Source organism: Danio rerio, chromosome 20 (genome assembly GCF_052040795.2).
Source record: "Danio rerio strain M-AB ecotype USA chromosome 20, GRCz13ab, whole genome shotgun sequence".
Classification (NCBI taxonomy): Eukaryota; Metazoa; Chordata; class Actinopteri; order Cypriniformes; family Danionidae; genus Danio; species Danio rerio.
The window spans coordinates 23,497,501-23,506,463 of NC_141040.1; the positions used below are offsets into that span (position 1 = coordinate 23,497,501).

General features: G+C 32.7%; 1 long non-coding RNA gene across 3 annotated transcripts in view; it reads right to left on the minus strand.

Annotated features, from left to right (window-relative positions):
* The window catches only part of LOC137488730 (uncharacterized), a 4,188-nt gene extending 2,235 nt beyond the window's left edge, over positions 1–1,953 (minus strand). For 2 of the 3 annotated variants that reach the window (XR_015518298.1, XR_015518299.1), the window contains exons 1-3: positions 895–1,816; positions 520–580; positions 35–94 (exon numbers count right to left, since the gene is read on the minus strand). This is a non-coding gene — a long non-coding RNA (uncharacterized LOC137488730). Of the gene's footprint in view, positions 1–34; positions 95–519; positions 581–894 lie in introns of all 3 variants that reach the window. The other variant, XR_015518297.1, reaches the window with a different exon arrangement.
* Positions 1,954–8,963: the final 7,010 nt, after the last annotated feature.

Here is an 8,963-nt window from a genome sequence, read left to right on the forward strand (position 1 = left end):
AATCTAATCAAAATGAGGAAGACATCAACATTACCTTGAATAATCAAGTGAGGAGTGATTGGTAGCATCAGTTTTTCAACATCAATTACTGTAGCTGAAAAACAGATAAATATAATAAGAGTAAAATAAGACTTAACATTAATTAATCTAAATTTATGGTACAACCATACCAATCTGTATGGGGTTAAAATACATTTGTACACAAATCATTCTCTGACCCCATCAATTTCTCTTAGAATAGGATGGATATCACCTGAACACCAAAAATTAAATGTACAATTAATGACACACTATACATCAAGCTCATTAACATTATTGAGAAATAGACAATTAATATGTATTTTGTTAATATTAACGTTAGCTTAAAATAATTCAACTGTATTTAATTTTCAGCTCCATTTAATAAAACAGTTAAGACTCATTTCATTATGAGTTTAGTTTAAATAACTAACTTACAGTTGAAAATTTTTACCATAATGATAGCTTAGTCATAATGACTATGTGAAGACCAGAGCTTACCTTAACGGTAACGTAAACGTTTAACTTTTCATGGTGACTTCGCCTTCATCTCAGTGTTGTGCTGAAATAGAGAATGCATTAATGCAGTTAACTTACAATAAGTTAAAGTTATGCTTTTTCAGGTAACTTAGCGTATGGTCAAAAACTCACTCAAGATAAACTCACTGTATCTAATACCTCGCAAACACTTACAATGACCGCCTGGCGTGTGTTATTTCTTGTTTAAAATACCGTTTGTTAACGGACAGCGTGACAAAACATAAGAACGTTACAACTAATGTCACTTGGTTAATTCTTTTAAATTACACACTCAATACACAGAAATATATACAAAACAATCCTTTAACGGACAGAATTTGACTTTAAAACACTTACCGAGGATGAATTCGCTGGATGAAAGACGACAGGTGAATTTCAAATTAGGAGAGCCGTTGCCTGCAGGTCGAGTCGCGTCCATTCAGTTCTATGAATCGGCTCCTTAGTGAACAGTAAAGATTTGAATCCGCCTAAAACCGATTCCTTTTTGTATATGATTCATTACTATTTCGTTATACTGCTTGGCCACACGCATTTATACACTAATTATACACTAATTACATATTGCTGAATGTGCTTGTGAACACGTGTGATCAAATAATTCCCGAGCAAACGGTTCAATTCGGTTCAGAGTCGCTCAAGGGCTGAACCGAACCAGTGCAAACGTGATATTGATTACAATATAGTAACATTGTTTTTTATTCACTTTACCAGCGAAATTATTACATATATCTGACCTTGACAATAACAATAAAGTTCGTTTGAAGTGTTTTGAGAATTAATATTTTTTTTCTCCCAGAATTCATTTCACATCAACAAGCAAATGGTAATGGCGGATGAGAAAGCCCAGCTAATGTTATAAATATTGCGTTTAATATGTCACGAAATGTAATTTTAACAGTGTTTCATGCGAGAATGTAGTTCTTACAAACTCAAATCTGTGGTTTATTTATAGATATCATGTGTAAACTTTAAGCGTGCTTTGCCGATAGCGGAGATTCTGACCTCCAGGGTGTCCATCATCACTCATGTATCCGGCGAAACGAGGTTATAATCGGCTAGACATGTGAGACTTGCCCCGGTCTTAGATGGCTCTATAATGAATGTGTTATGAAATTTAGTTTTAACCGTTTTTCATGCGGGAATGTAGTTGTTTTAAACTCAAGTCTGTGGTTTATTTATAGAGATGGTGCGTATTTTAAAATATTGTTTTGAAAATGCGGAGATGTGACCTCCATGGTGACGGGTGCCCAATCCTCATGAATCCGTCTAAAGCAGGCTGGTCATTCTGACATTTAAGCTGACTTTGGTTTCATGAATCAATTACTTTTGTTCCAGTTTACGTTTTGATTAAGCACAAAGTTATGTTGATTAAAAATGATTTAATATTTTCATGTTAACCTTATAAAATTAAGATGCAGTACACCCAAAAATGGAAAACCAGGGGACAGTTTTATGCACTGAACAGTCTGAAGAAACTGGTTAGTTTATTTTTCTTCACAAAATACTTTGTCAAAAAATAAAGTAAATATAATAATAATAATATAAAGTGTGTGTAGAGTTTTTCATGGTCATTTGCAGTACTGTATTTAGATGCACAGTAACTGATTTTTTCCCCAAATTCATTGTAAAATCTGCAGTAGCATACTGTTAATCATGTTCACAGTATGGAAATGTTGAGAATACATTATCATGCTGTGAAAACAGCAATATATACAGTAACACACTGTGCACAGCTTATACAGTAAACAACTGTTGAGAAATGCAGTATAATACCGTGAAAACAACAGAAATCGTTTACAGTGTATATATATATAATGTATAATGTTTTTAGACAATGTATTAGTATTATGTTTTGGTTATGATAATGTCATTCACAATTTTTCATAACATTTCAATCTCATGTTGGATTAACATTCTCATGAATGTTATTTAAAACATTGTTAGAACATTCCAACTACACCATATTAATGTTCTAAGAACATGAACATGAACAGAATGTTCTGATAATGTTCACTGTTAACTGGGATGTCTGAGCAGTGAATCAATAGTCCTGTGAGCTACTATTTCACAAATTTTAACATGTAAACAATTAAGAGATCTTTTTAAATCTCAAATTGCACATGAATCACACTATGAAATGTTTTTTCAAAGAGTTGTATTCTATTTGTTTTAATGGAGTTAAATCTTGTATATATATTTTATATAATAAATGGCATATATATTTTTAATTGAAACATACTTTATTTATTTTTAACAAAACAACAGAAATATTACCCAAGAAAACAAACAAATTAAATATATTATGTAACTTTCATTTAAGGTTCAAAAAATGCTCAGTTTTTCAATTGTTTTGCTACTCTGGATTTTTCCTCTTTTTAAAATTTGCATTTAATATTGTTCTATAACATAAATTTGGGTGTTCTAGTTTTTGAACTGTTATTGTAAGTTATTTTGTTAGATCCGCTCCAGATTTGGCTTCAGTACTGACTAATCCAACGTATATGCACAAATATAATATTGTATAGCTGATAAATTTTAGAGCTTAAAGATTTGAGAGGGGTGTACTTATATATGGTCCTTTTAGGACAAATTCATATAGAATGCTGTAAAAGCTCATTCTGAAATGGTAAAATAAGCTGGCAGCTATGTTTGCAAAACTTTTACAGTAAAAAAGTAATGCAATAAACATTAGTTGTCAACATTAGATGTAACGATCGCACTTTACAATAAGGTACATTAGTTAATGTTAATTAATGCATTTACTAACATGAACAAATAATGAACAATACATCTACTACTGTATTTTTTCATGTTAGCTAGCGTTAGTTAATTTAAATACAGTAATTCATTGTTAGTTCATGTTAACTTATGGTGCATTAACTAATCTTAACAAGCATGGACTTGGATGTTAATAATGCATTAGTAAATGTTCAATTATGATTAATAAATGCTGTACATGTGATGTTCATGATTAGTTCATGTTAGTAAATGCATTAATAATGAACCTTATTGTAAAGTGTTACCAATGTAATATTAAACTCTACTGTACACAACTGATAAGAAAATAATAGAAAATAACCATAGTAAGGAAATAAGTAACTTGTGAAGTGAAGACTCATGCAAGACATTTTATTCAGTTTATATTTCTTTTTTTTTTCGTATTTTAATATTTGTTTACATTTATTCACCATATATAGAAGGCATTATTGTTAATCAGGAAACAAATATTTACTGTATCTTTTTCTGTTTTGTTTTTTAGTTTAAAAAAATAATATCTACAGCACAGTGACCTCGTGTGGTAAATTGTTGTAATGTTGAGACAATCCATATTCACCATTGTGGGTTCAAGCAAGAACTAATGAAATGTGTACCTTTAATGCAATTTACATCAATGTGGATGAAAACATCTGCCAAATGCAAAGATGTAATAGCATTATATATGTGTAAGCAATCCATGTACTGTATCACAACAAATGGTAAGCTCTTTTAATTAGAGTCAGGTAGCTGATCTCTTCACACACCAGATCATTTCTCAGAGAGACACATGTGGGAGGACATCTCACCTGTGGCTCATGACACCCCAATTACTGCTTTCCTGCTTATAAAAGAGCAGAGCCACTATTACTGCTGCTTCACATTGCACCGCTGAGGGCAGAGAGGGCTGTGCTGGGTCGCCTGTGTCATAATTAAATTAGGCTTTATTACAGTGACATCAAGCTTGAGATCACGCACACACATAAAAACATACCCACACTAAAATGTCAAGCATCAATGGATTAATGAGAGCTCACATCTGCCAGCTGTGTTGTTGCGTGTAAAACTCTCAGAAATTCACTTGTCAAAAATACAATATTTATGGATTAATTATGTTGTGCAACAATTTCAATTATGCTTTACTGATAATAAATAAATAAATACATGATGTAGTGAACCAAATTTATTAAATCTAAATAATTGCTTACAAATAAAAGTAACATTTTTGGAGGCAAACTAAACATTATTTAACTCCCCAATAATTTGTTTTTACTTACTTTTTAATGAACTTTTGAGGTAATTGAAGGAGTTACGAAAAAGAAAAAAATCTTATAATATGTGGAAATATTAAAAGAAACATTTAGAAAAAAACTGCATTTATTTAATCATGAATAAAATAAATATGGAAATAGTATGAAATATTAATATAATTTTTTGGTTTAGTGTTTCAAAGCTAAGTTAACAGTATCACACGTTCCTTTAATATTTTTAAGAAAATGTTAATGTTGTAAATGATTTAGATTAAATAAATACATAAACAAATAATATTTATGATGTTGATCATTTCTTGTAAGCAAAAAGTCAGCATATTATAATTATTTTTGAATGATTAAACAGAACTATACAGCTTTGTTAAATTATATTTAAATAAAAAGAAAATGCTATTTTACGTTGCAGTGACATTTTAAAATATCACTATTTATGATCAAATAAAGCCTTTGTGAGCAAAATAATATTTTGAAATTTTTCATTTAAACAATTTTTTCATGCATCATAATTACCTGTCAACATTTGGATGTGAAAATAACACCCCCACACACACACACACACACCACCATAATTTTCATAATATTATTATTATTATTATTATTATTATTATTATTATTATTATTACGTTTAAAGGATAGAATAAATATACATTAGAAAAAAAGCTGCAAATAAATTTGCAAACAGTTTAGCTATTATCAAGAGAAATCAAGATATCAAAATCTCAATCTTTTTGTCACTGTATAACTTAAACCTTCTGATTAAAGAGCATTTTCATTTCATTACATGAAATAACAGAGGTGTCACTTTATAAATGCACAAATAACATTATAATGAATGCATTTCATTATTTTTCTAACTTTTTATGCTCATTTAGGACAACATAAGTTGTGTTTGAAAAAAAACCCACCAAGATCGACACGCACTTAAAACCCAGACTTTTGCTCTTCTTCAAATCGCGTCTACAGAATTCGTTCAGGAAACAGCATCTGTTTATCACTATGCAGCACATCAGCTGACAGCTACTTGACAGTTTTAAGGATTGCAGGAGGGGCAAAGGCGCCTGTAATGGAGAGGAAGGCCCCTGGTGGTTCGGCACTAAGGGTTGCGTAAACGGAGGATCGGCTCTTCAATGGTTATTGCCACCCTTTATAGAACGATTGAAAATATGGTAAGTACAGAAAAATGACGTTACAGGATGATAGCAGGTTAAAAATGTAAAATACGAGATAATCCAAGGAAAAACAGGAGGGTTGACAGGTATGATCATATTATAACATATGATTTAAAATGATAACTTCTTCCTTATTATTTTCTTATTATTTTTTGAGGTGTGTAGATCCATGTCAAAATTTATATTTTATGTCAAACATCAAAACACTTTTTCCTTATGATGAGTTCAGGACTTCTATCTAAAGCTGAATTGTATCTGTACACCTGCAGTATAACACTTTGCCACAAACTCCAGCATATGGTCACCACTCATTAAACCAAACATAAAATTAAAAATGCAGACCCCCATTTGACAGTCTTGCGATTTGTTAAAAGTGTAGGGGCAAAATGTTAGCTGACATGCCCCCATCATCAGTGATGCTTATAGACAGACAGTTCACACTAAAAAGCACAGTTGATTTAACACATCAGGCCACATTAATGTTAGCAAAAACAAGACACAGGGTGAAGCCCATTTTCTCTCATAACAGATTATATGCGTTTCTGTACTGCACCTTCAACTAATTCTTGACAAATTGTTAACACAACCCACATGAAAAAATACTATCGTATTTTTCAGCAATCTACACTCTCAGAAATAAAGGTACTGTACCAGGGGCTGTCATTGGGGCAGTACCTTTTCAAAAGGTACATATTTGCACCTGAAGGGTCCATAATGGTACCTCAAAGGTATCTTATTTTTTTACTACACTCTGGTCAGTTTGGTCAACTATTTTTATGCGTGCTTTTATAAATAAATGAACTTGATTATCGTTTTCTTACTGTATAAAGTATCTCGCATTACAAAGCTCAAGGCAAGAAATTCAGAGAATTAAACTTTACTGAAAACTTTGCCAGCAGATACACACACACAGGCCCTTGTGTTTTGGAGGGAGGAGTATTCAGTGCTCATACACATCAGTGCATTTCAGGTCCCCAGTGTATGTATGTGTGTCTCAAGGCATGACAGAGTCTCTCAACCATATTTTTTATAGTCTCTGAATCCTCTGTCCCAGAAATCCCACTACTGTCTAATCCATCCAGGCAGACAGCAGAACATTGAGGAATAAAGTAGTTTTATATCTCAAAATTGACTCGGTAGGGTTCGAGGTTTGCCAAATGTTTGTTTAGCCTTTGTCTATGTGAAAACTGCTTGGGGCAGGACAGTTTCCCTCATGCCTTGCTTCAAATTCAAGTAAGGGTCAGTCTGCTTCTTCCAGATATGTCTTTCCGCATATAAAATACTAGTGAAAGTTGTTTATCTCTGTCAATCTCTGTGTTTTTTATGACCATATGCTAGCTGCCAAATAGTATATAGTAAATGCTATAATATTTTTGCTTGAGTATGAATGTGGGTGGGGCGAGGCAGTGGCGCAGTAGGTAGTGCTGTCGCCGCACAGCAAGAAGGTCGCTGAGTCGCTGGTTCGAACCTCGGCTCAGTTGGCGTTTCTGTGTGGAGTTTGCATGTTCTCCCTGCCTTCGCGTGGGTTTCCTCCGGGTGCTCCGGTTTCCCCCACAGTCCAAAGACATGCGGTACAGGTGAATTGGGTAGGAATTGTCCGTAGTGTATGAGTGTGTGTGAATGATTTTCAGATTGCCTTCCCGGGTTGCGGCTGGAAGGGCATCTGCTGCATGCGTAAAAACTTGCTGGATAAGTTGGCGGTTCATTCCGCTGTGGCGACCCCGGATTAATTAAGGGACTAAGCCGACAAAAAAATGAATAATTGAATGAATGAATGTGGGTAACTGATAAATAAGCAATATCGCACGAGTAGCAGTGCGATATGGCTGTATATCGGCACTGAGGCCGCAGGCCGAGTGCCTTAGTGCCCCCAGCAGTGCCAATATACAGCCATATCGCACTGCTACAAGTATGATATTGCATTTATACAACAGTTTGACTCTCATAATTGTGTATATAAAAACAAAATCAAACATGGAGAGTCTCAAAAACCCTTTTTATGAGGAACTACTTTCTTCCGGATTCAAATCATAAGCTGACAGTTAAACAGTTGAGTGTTCATCTTTTAAACTTAAGATCTCTAGTGTCTGCTTTTTACTCGTTGTATGTGGGTGGAGTGATACACAAAGGGTAAAGAGGCTGTAGGAGTTCTGATATTGCAGAATATCGCACAGCTATCAGCCAATCAGATTTGAGAACCAGACAGAACTTTTGTATAAACTATAATAAATACTATAGTATACTTATAAATATATAAAGTATACTTTATATTAGTATACCTGTTGTACAATCACTGTAGAAATACTACAACAGATTACAGTAATTCAAGCAGGGGAGCCAGACAATTACCGTAAAAAAATAATAATAAAAAAACTACAAAAACTGTCTGAATAAAAAATGAAAATGTAATCTGTATAAAACTGTAATTTCTGTTCCATAATTACAAGTTATTACTGTCCTTTTACAGATTTTACCTGTAATTGTACAGGTTAATACTGCCATTTTACTAATTATTACTGCAATTAAACAGATTATTACTGTCATTTTACTAATTATTACTGTAATTATATAATTTATTAATGTAATTTTACAGATTAATTAATGTGATTATAAGGATAATTACTGTAATTGTGCAGGTTATTAATGTAATTATACTGATTAATTTATGTTTATGTATTTTTTAATACAGAACGTATCTGTAAAACAACAGCTAATTCACTGTAAAATAAAAACATGGAAAATTCTGTAAAAAAATGCAGACAAAAACCTGTAAAAAACGTTTATTTTTACAATATATACAGTACAGTCTCAGAAAAAAAAGTACAGGAGCTTTCACTGATGCTGTACCTTTTTAAAAGATATATATTTTTACCCAAATCGTCCACAGTGGTACCTAAAAGGTGCATATTAGCTCCCAAATGTACCCAAAAGAGGAGACTGGGGATAGTTGTACCTTAAATTTATTTCTCTCTGTGTTTTTGAGATCTTTTAAGCCAGTTTGTTCAAAATGTGCATCAAACTAGCTACAAGTGCCTGCTATTAAATGGTATAGATGTGATCTTTACAGCATAAACAGAAAATTGCTTTCAGACAGGAGGAGTACAATATTACAATTCCATTCATAGTCTGGGTTAGTTGTAAAATTATGATTTCCACCAGGGTGAGATGTAACAGTATAAAATAAGAATTATGACAAAAATTGATTTGAAAG